The 16,498-nt window shown below is 44.8% G+C and overlaps 1 long non-coding RNA gene across 1 annotated transcript; it reads left to right on the top strand.

Annotated features, from left to right (window-relative positions):
* The first annotated feature begins 1,686 nt into the window (after nt 1-1,686).
* Nucleotides 1,687-6,186, top strand: LOC142861103 (uncharacterized). Its single transcript, XR_012912478.1, has 3 exons — nt 1,687-1,833; nt 5,535-5,700; nt 6,010-6,186. It is a non-coding gene; the product is annotated as an uncharacterized LOC142861103 (long non-coding RNA).
* The last annotated feature ends 10,312 nt before the right edge of the window (nt 6,187-16,498 follow it).

The raw sequence follows: 16,498 nt of genomic DNA, 5'->3' as shown, positions 1-16,498 counted from the left end.
ACAGAGAAATTAAACACAGTGTAGGAGGGGGAATGCAGAATACGGCTGAGCTCCCTGTATCCCATTGTCCCTGTGTGTGTAATGACAAAATCTATGTGAATAAAACACGCTGCTATGTGCATTTTAAATATACTACATGGTTGTGGAAAACAGATTGTCTTTCATATTATTCAGAGACCTCTTGCAATCCCGGGTGTTCTTGGTTCTCCTTCTTTCTCTTCTTTCCTCCCTCCATCCTCATGCCTTCCCCTGTCCCTAACACCTTCCTTTCCTAATTTTTAAAACAATCTTCCTAGTCAGAAGTTGTGCTGAGGTAAGGAGTGCTCCTAAGCTTCAAGAGCTGCATTATCCATGTTGAGAAAAACTATATATTCATATCTTATCTTAGTGTCAAATCATCTCTTAGTCTTTGACTAGAAATTCAGCTTTGGGAGCCATAATTTCTGTAAATACCCTCTTCCATGGAAATTGAAGTCAGGAGTCAGACCAAAAGTCTTTCCCAAGAATGTATGTGCTGAGTTTTCTGTCTCTGCTTCTAAAGTAATTCTCTGCTGATTCCGGCTGTGCGCATCCATTGTGCATGCTGCCCTTGTCTCTTCGGGAAGAAGCAGAAAGGACCGTCTACTTTTTTGTCCCAGCACAAATCTCAGCTTCTAGGATTGTCAAACTCTCAGCGAGAGCAGTGACACCCAGGTTGTTGGGAGGCGTCCACAGCGCCCTCACCCGCACTCTTTCCGTCTCAGCCGCAGGAAAGGGAAGCAGTGTGCTTGTTCTGCCCAGGCTGTTCGGTGTATGTTTCAAAACACATCATCCAGCCCAGTTGTCCAAGTTGAAACAAGTCATCCAGCCTCCATGCCCCTACCATATAGACATTCTGGGGTTTCCACTGCCCCCCCGTCCCTGAACTCCACTGTACAAAGTCTATGACATGAGTTTTGTCCTTATTAAATGCTACCTGCTGTCATGTCTTCTGCAGAGGGTGGGTTCTCACCACTTTTATACCCGGCCAGTGCCCAGTGCAGTAGGCAAAGCATGCATGCTTGCGGGTGGAATGGGCTTCTCACTACTGCTCTGCCTTCTCCGCTTCCCCTTCCACCATTTGTCATCTACAGCAGCCGCCTCGCTTCCAGCAATGCCTTTTCAACACAAGTTGCAGAGGAGAGCTTTGACCTGAGGAACATAAAGATCTAGCTGAGAGGAAAACTTGACTCAAAATTATTGACAGCCAGCTGAGTCACTGTCCCACGACACAGCTTTGTGACTGCACGAGGGCTCTTGTTGGAGGCACTGGGTCTGCAGAAATTATTTGTTCTTTTGAAGGCTCTGTGGGAAGGAGGGTGAGTAGGTTTGGTGAAATACCTAGGTATGGGGCAGATGGGCCCTTTAAAGCCCAAGAGAGGCCAACCAGAGATGCCCAGGAGTGCTGAAGGCTGCAACCAAAGCATTCGCTCCGAACTGGAGCTCCCTGCCTGTGTCTCAGAAAGAAAGGCTGTGCTAGCAGGTTTGGAGAGGGAGCAAAGACGCCACTGAAGCGTGAACTGGCTGCTTTCGGCAGAGCCTTCCGGGCACCATGCCACCATCTCGCTTTCTTTCCTACCCATTTATTTATTTATATTCTTAATTAATGGAAATTTCAACTCCCAGTAGATCAGGAGGAGTTGGTAATAACAGCCAGAGCGTGAGGCAGGCAGGGCCACTGGGGCAGGGCAGCAGCCGCTCTGTCTGCTCCTGGATTCCAGGCACATGGCGGGGCACGAGGAGAGAAAATCCAAGTGCTGGCTCTGTGTAAGAGAGCTGGGACACGTCGTGGTGACCACTGGCCGCCATAGGACTGTGAGTTTCTTTAGGGATCCTTGAGACGTTTCCGCTGCTGGAATCAGACAGCCCAGGTTTGAGTCCTATCGGGCTGTGCAGCCCTGGGCAAGTTGCCTAACTTTTCTGTGTTTCCGTCTCCTCTAGTGAGGGCGGTGATAGCACCCACTTCAGAGGGTTTTGGTGCTAAGTGAGATAATGACGTGAGAGGCTCGGCACAGCGCGGTGCTCAGTGCTGGCTGCTCGTCAGCCATGCCCAGCGCGCCAGGAACCTGCTCCCCTCGGTGCCTCACGCAGCCCACAGGGACCGCCCGCCTTCCAGGGAGCGGGCTGGAATGTTCCAGAATGGGACAGGAACGTCCTCTGTTACGAATGTCCCAGGCACTCTGCCCCTGCTGGCATCTGATTTGTGGGTGGGCTCAGGTGGGGCTTTTGAATCCATAGTCTCAAGTCTCAACCTGTTTGTGACAGTTATGGAGCCTGGAAATGCTGTGTGGTCATAGCCCAGGACCGGCGTGCTCGCGTGGAATTTAGGCACAGCCAAAAAGCCACTGAGGGGCCAGGACAGGGCAGAATGACAAGTGCTCGAAGAAGTAATCAGTACCCCGTGGCCACAGGGAAGCTCCCCAGCTTGGCTTGAGAGGACGCTTGCGGGCGGTGGCCAGGCCGGCCCAGGGAGGCGGGCGAGACGGAGCCCCGCTCTGCGCTTGCCGTTCTGGGTTTGACTCCAGACTCCGCAGACAAAGCTCAGACCCTCTCTAAGCCTCAGTTTCCGGGCATGAAAAACAAGGATGATAATCACAGCGTTCTCCTCATAGAGCTGAGGAGAGGACGATGTGAGATAACTTACCAAGTGATTGATAGAACGCCTGGCAAGTTCTCAGAAGCTGTTAGCTGTTAGGATTAGATCTGCTTCATTTGTCCTTGTATTTTCAATGCCTGCCACAGCGTCTGCTTATGGCAAGAGCTCAAGGAAAGTTTGTGGGAAGATCACATGGAGAACGTGAGACTTGCGATGGGCCACTAACCTTCGGGGCTTGGTATCCCTATCGTGGGGCTTTCTGCTAGATGGCCGTGGTGCCACTTCCAATCAAAGCATAGGTTCTGCGCCAGGCTCATCAGTGCTTCCTGGGCCCGGTCCCCTGGGCCTGAAAGCTGTCTCACCTGAAGGAAGAAACTGCCCTCCCTCTTTCTTGGGAAAATGACACCATGTATTGACAAAAAACTAAGGTCCTAGGTGTCACTCAAGAGGCAGATTTAAAATACTATGTTTGAGTCTTAAATTACCAGCACTTTTTGGGGAAGAAGGATGCACTAGTTACCTTGGATATGATCTTGGACTTCACTTCTAAAGAGAAGGGACAGCTCCAGAGGTGAGCACAGCACGGTGGCAGTCTGCATTAAGAACTGGAGCACAATTGGGAAGGGCTTGTTATTCTACCTGGTGAACCGTGCTGTCTCCTCACCTTGACTACCTCATCCACTTTGTGGCTCACCTCAGTTTGGACAGGACACAGCAAAACAGGAAAGGTCCCTAGAAGGGCAAAGCAGATGGATCTGGGGGGAGGGGTGACTTCTGCACGAGGGAAGATGAGCTGTTTCATCCGAAAGGCGGGGAGGAGAGGTGAGCACCCCCAAGGTGGGAATGTAATGAATGGGAGCAGCAAGCCAATTGCAGCCTCCTTCTCGCCCTTTCCCCTAATTGGAGAAAGAAGAAGCACTTGACAAAATTAAAAGGGAGCAAATTTAGAACTGAAGAAAGGAAATGCTTTCTGCACAATGTATAATTAACCTAGGAAGGAACCTAACCTGCTTGCTATTAACTGAGGCAAGTGGCTAGCTGGGCTTTCAGACGCTTGCAAGAGCAACAGCCGCTTTAGCAGTTACCCTGGTTCAGGCCGCAGTTCTGGGGTAATTCATCCTCTGCCACAAGACATGAAATGATCACCAGGCTTAGAAAAGGCACATCTCCTGGGCTGCAAAAAAAAGTGGAGATGAGATCGGACGGGTAGACGGAGAGGATATTAGCACTGCAAAAGGCCCACAGTGACAGTCCAGGGAAGCTCGGAGACTTGGCTGAGGTCACACAGCTACTTAGTGGAAGGGCCAGAAGCCCAGATTCTGGCTCTGCAGCCATCGCCCTCCCACTGTAGCACGAGGCCCCCAGGGAGGGCTCAGAGGGTCGTGGTGGGCACTGACTCTTGTTTCTGCCTGGCTTTCGTTCTCGTCTCTGCTCGCTGCAGGGTTTGTGGGAAGTTGCTCCCACTGAAGTGCGTCCAGGTCCAGGCCTGGAAAATACCAGGACAGGTTGGTCTCAGGAGCTGTTCGGGGTATGTTAGTTCTGGGTGGAAACTCTGACCCACGTTATGTCCACGCGGTCTCCGGTCCAGCACAGACGCAAGGCAATAGTGTAGAATGGAGCAGGATGACCCTGTTGCGGGGAGGAGGTCAGTAGTACTGGACTGAAATGCCATCTTCACCACTTCTTAGCTGCGTGACCTCAGGCCCCTTACTTAGCCCCTCTGAATCTCTGTCTCGTCTTACTGCCACCTTCTTCATAGACATGTGAGGGTTAAAGGAGATAATACTGAAAACATTTAGCATGCAAAGGTACACAGTAGCCATCCCCAAACTGGAAGCTATTAATAAAATTATTATTAGAACTGGAATCAGCATGAACTGACCTATTAGTGGAAAACCTTGCTCTAATCTTTTAGATTTCTCATCTCTCTGTCTACCTAAATATCTAGCTTATTTTTTTGTCCTCTCGTTCACTCCACAAATACTTTTTAACACTTAGTATGTACTGTGTTAGGTCCAGGATTTACAAAGATAAATAAAATATGGTTCATGCCCTTTTGGAATTCACAGTTAAGTAGAGAAGACAATCGTGAAAAAAGAAAAAGAAGACTGAAATGCAGTGTGACACGTGCTGCGTTGAAAGTGGGCAGCTACAAAGTACTGTGGACTCACAGAAGGAGTCCAAATAAAGAAATGTTTCGTAAGCACTAACTATAGGGGAAGCACGGTGATAGACATTTATCGCGTTACTTTGCAAGTAAGTCCCGCCCTCAGAACAGCAATGCCTTGGAAAGGCAATGCTTGGAAAGGCATTTTGTACTTATTGTGAATCCCAGAAAACATTCCAAGAATCCGAGCTTGCACTGCAGTGTAATCAAACACAGTTTCAAGTGAGCACTATTTATTACTGGGGAATATTTTGAATCACTCAAAAGCGGTTCAAGATGGCTTTTGTTGTCTTGGTGAAGGATGCTGGCTTAAGAAGCCCCAGAAAATGATCAAAAAAGAGCCTGGAAGATAGCCAGGGCTCTTCTACGAATTTCGTAGGCTTCAGGCTCTCTTACCTTTGAGGATTTATCCAAGATCTTATCAAATATACCAAACATATGGCATGCTGTAAAATGCCTCTATATTCCCTGGGAAATGTATACCTTTCGTTGCTATAAAATTTGAAATTATTTTCTAATTTTGGTTTTAAAATCATTTATGATGGATGATTTTTGGCAAGGACATCTCTACTCAGTAATTCTCATGGGATCATAAAATCTTAAATTATATTTTTTGGGGGGATGAATACTAAATAGAACAATTAATGATGTTAACATAATGTTACATCTTATAGACATTCAATTAAATACTTAATTTCCATTTTAAACTTCCTTTTCATATTTGGAGCCAATTCCTTTTGTTTTGTTTTTCAGGCCCAAGACATTTCCAAAGGCCTTTGTAAATCTTAGGCTGGAGGTGCCCTGCTGCTGGTTGGGAGAGCCCCGCGGCCCCAGCACTCCTTGCCCCGACCCGAGCACCCCGAGGCTGACTGGGAGCTGGGCCCCTCGAGGGGACTGTCGTCAGTGAGGTCCACGTGAGGTAGATTTGGGTGGGTGGCCGGGGGTCAGTGGGGTGACCAGTGAGGCAACTGGTAAAACTTGTCCCCAGCTCTCAAATGAAGCTCGACTCTCATTCTCTTGGCCCATCTTCCTGTCTTTCCCCTAGTCTACTTTTCTTTTCTTTATTTTTTTAAAATTATTTTAATAGCTTTATGGGGTACAAATGATTGTTTGTTACGTGGATGAATCGTATGGTGGAGAAGTCTAGGCTTTTAGTGTACCCGTCACCTAGATAGTGTAATTGCACCCTAGTCTACTTTTCATTCTCTCTGACCTCGTCTCCTGGCAGCGGCCTTGTCCATCAACAGCAGCCAAGAGAAGCCAATGACTGCCCTAGACCGGCCCACGCGGCTGGGGCCGCCGAAGACGTTTCTGATCTCAGGGAAAGCATCATGAAAGAAGTGTTGGCCACAAACTGGCATTTGCAGAAATAAGACAATTATGTAGACACTTTGATTACAACTAGAAATACAAAGTGCTCCCCGTGTATTTCTTTACAAAACCAATGTCCTAGTGTCTTTTCAGAGTGCCCAGTGCTACATGAGCGGCTCAGCGTTTGTCCTTGGTAAGGCTCTCCCGAGCGGGGTGCGCCGGCTGTCCTGGTCAGGCCGCGGCAGAGGGCTCCGGGCTCCCGCCGTCGCCTCTGCACCCCGCGGGCCGCCCGGCCGCCTGGCGGCTGCGTCCTCACATCGCGGCTGCAAGGCGCCTCCCGGGGGTCATTGCCTGACCTCCCTGCGATGGGCGGAGTGCCCTTTCCACTGTGCCCCGCCCTCAGTGGTGCCCACACATCCACGGAAGCACCGTCTGCCTTCCGCTGCAGGCGGCCTGTCGGCATATCTGACGCCTCTGTGAGCTCTAAGACGGCTCTGCTCGCCCCTTCTCTATGCCTCCAGCTCCGAGCACAGCGCGAGGCACACAGGAGGGTCTACGGGAGCAAGGTGACTGGCTGGAAACCAGGGACTCTTCCTCATGTGCTGATTTTGGGTTCTTCTCAACTTTGTCTAGCCAAGCCAAGAAAGGGTGCACGCTCAGTCCATTTCCATGAAGTCACAATGAACATCCACACACCTGCAGCATCCCTTCCCCCAGGGCCCCCAAATCATGAGTCGTCAGCTCCAGGACCTACCACTGCCATGGATATTTATAAAACCAGATTAAACAAGCGAGAGCGCAAATAGGAATAAATACTTCCAGTGGTAAAAGGGAAACAAATCAATGTCACTTCTCAGTGTCCAGAGATGCTTAACAGGCAAAGATCACTGCCAAATTGTAAAAGATGTGCTTAGCAGGCAGTGAGGGCAATTCCAGCTTCAGGAATGAATAAACCAGCTGCCTTTTTTTTTTTAATCTTAGAATCAAATAACGTTTTCTTTGGTGTCAGATGATGAATATAAGTCCGTATCTAAGGGACCCGACTCTGAAAGTGCTGAATTGCTTCCCCGGACTAGGAAAGTGTGAGCCGCTCAGGGTCCCCAGGCACTTGCCCCAAAGGCCATGGCGAGACCTGCCGCAGCGTCAGCTCTTGTACCGCCATCTGGTGAGAGTCGGACCTCACGCCTGCCGGCGCGCCTGCGTACCTACCTTCCCAGTCTCCTTTTCAACTCGTCTCCATGCCCTTCCCGCTCAGGCCCTCTGCTCAGGCCTCACTAGGCTGCCTGGACCTTCCCTGGACGTGCTCTGTGTGTTCCTGCCCTCGTGCTTCTGCTGCGTCTCTCTGCCAGTCTGGAATCTCCCTCTGCCCCACTTTGTACACGTCACTTGCTCTTCAAGGCCCAACTCAAAAGTCACTTGAAGCCTCACCTTCCTGGAGGACCTAATTTATCCTCAATCTTTGGTCCTAAATGACCTTATGTGTCCCATAATTATGGCTCTTACTACATTCTGTCATAGTTTCTATAATGATAATAATTAATCCATCTATGAATCCTGTCAGTACTATCTTAAAAAACGTATCCCGAATTCAACCACTCCTGCCTCTACCACTCCAGTGCACGCCACTGTCATTTCTCGTCATGATTACCAAGATCACCTTGCAGCTGGTCTCCTTGCCCCCATGCTTGCCTTCTGCATGGGGCTGCCATGACCCTTATAAAGCTTGAATTAAATCAAGTCGCTCCCCTGCTCAGAACCTGCAGTGCTTCCCACACGGACTAGCCTGGGTTCTCCAGAGAAACAGTAGGATGTGTGCTGTCATGTGTATGCATGTGTATGTGTGTGTATATATGTAGATGATTATAAGGAATTGGCTCTGCAATGACAGAGGCTGGAGAGCCCAGAATCTGCAGCATAGGCCGGCAGCCTGGGGACCCAGGAGAGCTGATGGTGCAGAGGACGTCCAAGGGCAGCCCACAGGACCATTGCCTCTGCATCCGTGCGGCTAGTTGTTTTGGGCTGTTCAGGCCTTCAGCTGATTAGGTGAAGTCCACTCATGTTATAGAGGGCAAGCTGTTACTCATTGTTCACTGATTTCAATGTTGATCTCATCCAAAAAACACCTTCACAGTTGACATATAGAATTAACCATTCCACTCCTTGTCAGTTCGGAATCTCTGCACATCTCCCTAAATCATATTTGATCTCCAAATAAAAACAATAACAAAATCATACTTCTACCTAACAACTGTCCTGCATGCAACTGAAAACACACTAACCCTTTCCTCAGGAGAGGATGCAAGTCCCTGGGTGGGTCCTTAGGGGATGTCCTCTATTGAAGCGCACACAGATGAAGAGCCTTGCCCAAGTCCCTCTGCAAGTAAGTGTGAGAGGCAGGATTTCAGCCCTGACACTCTGGCTCCACAGCCCAACCTTTAATGATGTCTATTCCCTGACCCAATTGTGACCTCCGTAAGGATGGCAACTGTGACTTGTCCATCTTTACTTCCCCAATTCCTGGCACAATTTTGGCACTAAATACATTTTTATAAATGCAATGCATCATAGCTCATTCATCTTCCAAGTTCTCCCATACCGACTGCCCCTGGGGGCTCTGAGGCCAGAGCTCCTAGTGGATAATGTTGTCCTTAGCTTTTCAGTGCAGAGCATAGGGGAAACGAGCTCAGACTTTGCCATAAAACACACTCAGGTTCTTCACTTCCAAGTTGTGTGACCTTGGGTCTCAATTTTTCCATCTGCAAAATGAGGATGATAGTAATGTCTGCTTCCAAGGGCTATTGTTATTAATTTTTTCTAGAGACAGGGTCTCCCTACCTCACCCAGGCTGCAGTGGCTTGATCATAGCTCATTGTAACCTCTAACGCCTGTGCTCAGACGATCCTCCTGCCTCAGCCTCTCAAGTAGGTGGGGCTACAGGCAGACGCCACCACATCCAGCTAATTTTTTAATATTTTGTAGAGACAGGGTCTCGCTATGTCACCAGGATGATCTCAAACTCCTGACTTCAAGTGATCTGCCTTGGCCTCCTAAAGTGCTGGGATTACAGGTGTGAGTCACTGCACCTGGCCCCAAGGATTATTTTTAAGGTTAACTAAAATAATATATGTAAATCATGTAGTTCTGAGCCTGGCACCCTCTAATTGCTTAAAAATGCTGGCTGTTTTTTTTTGTTGACCGTATTCTGAACTTCTGCAGCACATCTCTTGCTTTTTGCACTTGCCATATCACTTCTTGAGTGTTGCAGGCCATCATTTACCTATCATGAGCCTCTGAAACACAGAAGTGGGCAGAGGCCATGCCTGACACTTTGGTGTCCCTGTATAGGCCTGAGACTGGTGCTCTGTGCATCATGCTTGTTGAGTACTTAAGTGAGATAATTGATTCCTGCAGCTCCCACAGGAGAGGTCTCTGTTTCCAGAGATCTGTTTCCAGATCTCCACGATGAGTCCATAAAGATCTGAGGCGGGTTTCAGCTGATGGATTTGGGAATCTTTGTCTACACTCATATTCTAAGGAGTCTTGGATTGGGTGACAATGGTTTAGGTGGACTGAAAACAGAAGAAAAATGTATCCCTTAGCACCTGAACCTATGATCATACTCCTTCAAGCTCTTGTCACCTATTTCTATTTTCCCATAAGAAGAATCATAGTAGTGTAAATGTCCAACAAAAATACTGAAACATTCTGCTCTAATCGTGATTCCCAAACACTTGAAGTGCAAGTTGTAGCACCCAGAATTTCAAAAGAATCTAGACTATAGTATAGGTGAGTAATCTGGGTAGTAATGGGGGAGAAATATGAGAGAAGATGACCAGGGAAGGAGATGTCTGAGCAGAGATCTGAATGACATGAAAAACAAAGAAGTGCAATCATAGGGGCAGAAGGGGCAACGCAGGTAGAAGGAGGAGCAAATGCAAACGACCTGAGGCATCAAATGTTCAGCGTGCAAGAGGAACAGCCAATAAGCCAGTGTGGTAGGAGGCTAGTGAGGGAAGGAAGGATTGTTAGAGACTGGGAAGATGAGGAATTAGGAGGCCAGAGCATCTAGAGCTTCACAGGCTATGGGAAGGACTTGGATTATATTGCGAGTGAGATACAGAGCTTCTGGAGAGCTCTTAGCAGAGGAAAGACATATACTTTATGTGCTTTAGTTTTCTAGAAATCTCTTAGTCAGGATATAATTTATATCTTTTACTTTTCTATAAGATCTCTAAAAGTGGTTTGTAGGGGGATAATAATGAAAGCAGGAAGACCATTTGGGAAGCTACCAAGTAATTTGAATGATCATGGTGGCTTGGTAGAGGTGGAGATGATGAGAGATGGTTTATTTTGAAATATATTTAAAGGTAGATACTATAGGATTTTTGGATGAATTTGAAGTGGCATAGAAGATAAAAAGAGGAGACTTTATTTTTCTTGGAGCAACAGATTGAATGAATTCAAGTCAATAAAATAAAGAGCACTTGGAAAGGGGAAAGCTTTGGGGACAACGGCGGAAATCAATCAATTCCAGATATGTTAAATTTAGATATCCCAGCGGAGACATTGAATCGGAAGTTAGGCAGAGAAGCCTGAAGATCTAGGGATAGGCAGAGAGAATGATATATATATTTAATATTTTGCGATTATCAGCACAAGTGGTATTTAAAGCCATGGAAGTGGCCGAGATTACCTAGGGAGTGAGAGGGAAGAGCAGAGAGAAACCTCAGCCTGGGGCAGCCCAGCAGTTAGAGGATGGGAATGGAGGGCCAGCAACGGAGACTGAGAAGTGGCAGTGATGTTGAGAGACACCAGAAGAGCATTGTGGCCCACAGCAAGTTAAAAGTCCATTTTACGGAGGAAGGACCGCCTGTGTCACATGTCTGCAGGAGATCAGACAGAGTGAGCACTGAGAACTGACTCCTGGGACACATACAAGAATGCTCATAGAGGCACTGTTTATTTTTAGAAAAATACTGGAAACATCCCAAAGTGTCTATTAACAAGAGAATGGGTAAAGAAATTCTAATGTATTTTTATTAGGGAATTCTATTCAGCTGAAAAAATTGAGTGAGCTAGAGCGACATGGGTGCATCCCATAAGCCTGATAGTGAGTGACAGTGGTGAAGAAGTAAAGCATGCCAGACAAACCTACATTGGCTAAAGGAATCTACGTAGTAAAATTGTAAAGGAATACCTGGAAATGAAATATACTAAATTCAGGATATCAATTAATTTAAGAGTGGGGCAAGCAATTTGGGAGCTATACACAGAGACATTCAACAGTATTGGTAATGTTTTACATTTTCAGCTTGGTGGTGGGTACAAAGATAATCAATGAATTATTTATACATTTTGTATAATCTAAATATTGTCTAAAAATTCTAAATAAAAAAGATAATAATTTAAGCACTGAATTTGTCAATGTGGAGGCCATTTGTGATTTAGACAAAAGCAGTTTCAGTGAAATATTTCCTGATCAAGCAAACTGAGTGAGTTTAAGAGAGAAAGGGAGGGTGAAAGTGAAAACAATGAAGAAAAACAACTCTGTAGAGAAGCTCTGGTAAAAAGGGGGCAGAAAAATGGAGTGATATATGGAGGAGAATGTGAGGTAGGGGAGGTTTTATTGGCAAAGTGACTCCAAATGTAAAGTTTGCCAAGGCCCAATAATGTACAAAATTGAAAAATAGTTTATTTTTATTTATTTATCCTTAGCAGATAATCTAACCCCTCTGGTTTCCCTTAGGTATTTGCCTTTTGTTAATGATTATTACCATCTTCACCAGAGGATGAAGAACTCAAATCAGTCCCTTTGGATACTGGTGAAAATAATGTAGCAAAAGCTTCAGTTGGGGAAAAGTTGGAAAACACATTTAAATGAGGTTTGGGATTACTTGTGTATTAATAAAGATAGAACATTGAATAAAAATATCACATAGAATATGTAAATTATTTAAGATGTTTTAGAGTGTATGATTTCTGGAATTATGGAAGTTGTTCAAAATAATGCACAAAAGCTATTTATACCCATAATTGTCAAAAAAACTTCTTGAAGAAGGTGGATTTGGGGAGGTTTTACATGTAATTGTTATTCTATGTATAAGACCGCTTACCATTAGGGAATGGGTATTGGGTTTCGGCTTTTGTTTTTTCCTAGTAGCTGGTGTGGATTTATAAAGATCTTTTCACCTCATTTCTTGGATCCCATTTAAACCAAGGATACCCATTAGCAATAGATAATAATTATAACAAAATATATAAGTATTGTAAATACAATTTACAGAGAATCTATTGTATGCTGAGCACTATTCTAAACATTAAGGAAGATTTCATTAAACTCTTACAACCTCCACAGAAAGTAGGTTTTATTATCCCTATTTTACAGATGAAGAAACTGAAGCAGAAAGAAGTTCCATGTTAGTAAGTTCCAGAACTGTGACTGGAACTCAGAATGACTAATTCCAAAGCCTGGATTCTCCCCACTTTTCTGCGCAGCCTCTAGGAACGGCTATAATTAGTCCCTTCACACAGAGTCGCCCTAAACCCCATCCATGGGACTACAATTTCTGACAAAGCAGGCCAACCTTCTTGCTTCACGATGTTTTGTGTTGCCACCACACACAAGACAATTCGGATAGCAGTGACCATTGCGGGAAATACAGTAGAACATCAGGTAGAAGTTTTGAAGATCTGCAATGAATTAGGAATTAAACTGGGACTGCACGTTTGGGGACCTTTTGCTTTGTAGAACATCCTGTGTTTCTAAAACATCCACAGTGACTGTTGTTGTCCTATATTATTTAAATGAGCAAGTGTCCTAGTTTCAGGAGGAAGTGTTATTGTTTTATCAAATTTACTGCACATCTGTTTAAAGAATATGGCAACAGCATGCATAAATCTCCAATCAAAATATTACAGAACCAGCCAATTTTGTGATATTAAAAATGTATGGCCAGACACAATGTGCTGAAAATGAAAATTTGCCACGTGGTGACTTTTCTGTTCTTCTTATATTGGACTGTTTACCCCCCAATTAAATCTTGTGCAAAAATATACCAGACAAAAAAGGAGATAAATTTGGCTCTAAACAATTAAACTGACATTATAAAAGTTTATATAATATGCCAACATTACAAATATATTTTTTATAACAATAGAATTTTTGTAGTATCTTAAATAGATTTTGAAACATTCAAATTATATATGCCATCACAAATATTGATGTTTTATGGATATGGGATAACATCCTAATATGGAAGAATTTAAAAACTCCTTTAGTGGAAAATCTTCAAATGTTTTATAAGCAACAAGAAAACTCACTTTGGAGGATTTCTAGTGCTAACTGGTATTTTGTTTCTTGTGGGTAAGATCAGTATACCAGTAAAGGTCCAGTTGGACTTTTATATAAGCAGGCTGATACCTTCAGTTTTCAGAAGAGGGACATCATAATTATTGTCTTTCATGGAATATCACCGACACCATGACCACTGTCCTGATGTTGAAATTTAGGACTACTTTCTAGATCCAAGTAACTATTAGGCGTCATCCAGACATCACTGGAGTCTCAGTGTGGCCCTATGAGATGATCCTTACTATCCCCATCTTATAGATTGAGAACCTGAGGTTTGGAAAGTTAACTAATTTGCTCTAGGTCTGTGATCCCCAATCCCCCGGGCTGTGGACCGGTACTGGTCCGTGGCCTGTTAGCAATCTGGCCGCACAGCAGGAGGTGAGCGGTGGGTGAGCGAGTGAAGCTTCATCTGTGTTTACAGCCACTCCCCATCACTCACATCGCAGCCTGAGCTCCACTCCTGTCAGATCAGCTGCAGCGTTAGATTCTGACAGGAGCACAAACCCTACTGCAAATTGTGCGTGCAAGGGATCCAGGTTGTGGCTCCTTATGAGAAACTAGTGCCTGATGACCTGAGGTGGAGCTGAGGCTGTGATACTAGCGCTGGGGAGCGGCTGCAAATACAGATGATCATTAGCAGAGGTTTGATTGCACAGAGATCATAATAAACCAGTTGTCTGCAGACACATATCAAAACCCTATAAGTGAGTGGTACATGACAATTAAGCTGCATTTGGTGACAGGCTTTAAGTCAGAATCTGACACTTATGTTTAGTCTGAGCATGGTCTGCACATTATTTTATTTACCACTTCCAACAGCACCTCTTTTCTGCACTGCGCACTTGTCTCAGTCATAGTTTTGGTAAGCCCACAAGGTAACCCTAGCAAAAATGAGTAAAAAACAAGCATTGCTGGAGAACTTCTTTGAAAAGGGAGAAAGCCCCAATGATGAGACAGCAGAAGACTCTAAGACTGCCAACAAAAATGTAAGCTGCATTTAAAAGAAAATGCCAAGAGTCCTATTTAAATTATGGGTTCATTCCAACAGGTGATTCCCATTCTCCAAGCCTACTTTGTATAACATATGGTGACTGGCTATCCAAAGAAGCCATGAAACCTTCAAAACTGCTTCATCACATGGAGACCAAGCACCTGCATTACAAGACAAATCTTTGGAGTTTTTTCAAAGAAAAAATCTGAATGGGAAGAACACAAGTAATTATTGAAGGCCACCACTTTGTCAAATGTATCTGCACTGAGAGCATCATTCTTGGTGGCTAACTATATCGCTACAGCTAAGAAGCCCTTCACTGTGGGTGAAGAGTTGATCCTGCCTGCTGCTAAGGACATTTGCCGTGAACTTTTAGGAGAGGCTGAAGTTCAAAAGGTGGCACGTGTTCCTCTTTCGGCTAGCACCATAACTAGATGAATTGATGAAATAGCAAAGGATAATGAGGCACAGTTGTTGGAGAGGATTAATGAGTCACCGCAGTGTGCAATGCGGGTTGACGAGTCTACTGATGTTGACAATAAGGCAAGAATGCTTATTTGGTGTGATGTATTTCTCAGGAGGATGTGCATGAGGATATATTATGTGCACTTTTGTTGCCACCAACACCACAGCTGCCGAACTATTCAAGTCTTTGGATGGTTACATATTCGGAAAACTGAACTGGCCATTTGTGTCAGGGTATGCACGGATGGAGCGGCTGCATGACGGGACGGCTTTCTGGTGTCACTACTCGGTCAAGGAGGTCGCTCCTGAATGTGAGTCTGCACACTGTGTCATCCATGGAGAAATGCTGGCTAGCCGAAACATGTCACCTGGACTAACCAGCATTTTGCAGGATGTAATTAAAATTATCAACCACTAGCAAGAGGGCTATCAATTTTGTTTATCTTTTCAAAAAACCAGCTTCTGGTTTTGTTGATCTTTAGAATAGTTCTCTTGTTCTCCATTTCATTCAGTTCCGCTTTGATCTTAGTTATTTATTTTCTTCTACTAAGATTGGAAGTTGTTTGCTCTTCTTTTTCCAGTTCCTTGAGCTTATTCATTAGGTTGTCAGTATCTAAGCTTTGTGTTTTTTGGATGTGAGCATTAATTGCTATTAGTTTTCCTCTCAGGTAAGCTTTTGCTGTATCCCACAGGTTTTGGTAACAAGTATCACCATTATCATTTTGTTCAAAGAAATTCTTTATTTCCCTCTGAATTTCTTCCTTGACCCAATAATTTTTCAATAATAGATTGTTTAGTTTCCATGAATTTGTGAGGCGTTGGGTGTTTCTGTTGGAATTGAACTGTAATTTTATACCATTATGGTCAGAGAAGATACAAAGTATAATTTCTATTTTCTTGAATTTGTTTGGATCTGATTTGCGGCCTAGGATGTGATCAATTTTGGAGAAGGATCCATGGGCTGCTGAGAAGAATGTAAATTCAGCTTTATTTGGGTGATATGTTCTATAGAGCATTATTGGGCATCTACCCAAAAGAGCATAAGACATTCTACTATAAAGACATCTGCACTCAAATGTTTATGGCAGTACAATTCACTATTGCAAGATCATGGAAACAACCCAAATGTCTGTCAATTCATGAGTAGATAATTAAAATTTGGTATATGCTCACAATGGAATACTACTCAATTCTAAGAAATGACAGTGAGCTAGCACCGTTTATGCTATCCTGCATTAAGCTTAAGCCTATTATCCAAAGTGAGGTGACACAAGATCAAGAAAGCGGGATCCACATCTACTTGCCATCAAATTGGTACTGACTGATTAAAACTATGGTGCTCAAATGGTGGTAGTGTTCACCAGGGTTTGGGGGAGGGGGAGATACACATCTTAGGGTTGTGGCTAGCATTGTGTGTCGGGGGGAGGGAATACCTCTAACCCTTCCTAGGGAAAGGCAAAGATATACAATGTAACCCAAAGGTCAAAAAAAGAGAAAAAACAAACAAACTTTTATCAGGTGGGGCAGATGGGAGGGGAAGAATTTATACTTAAAAATTGGTGCGATGCGCACCACCTGGGGGTAGGACACGCTTGATGT

The sequence above is a fragment of the Microcebus murinus genome, chromosome 2, assembly GCF_040939455.1.
Source record: "Microcebus murinus isolate Inina chromosome 2, M.murinus_Inina_mat1.0, whole genome shotgun sequence".
Lineage (NCBI taxonomy): Eukaryota > Metazoa > Chordata > Mammalia > Primates > Cheirogaleidae > Microcebus > Microcebus murinus.
The sequence above is the reverse complement of the archived record's forward strand: the minus strand, read 5'-3'. Positions and strand labels throughout refer to the sequence as shown.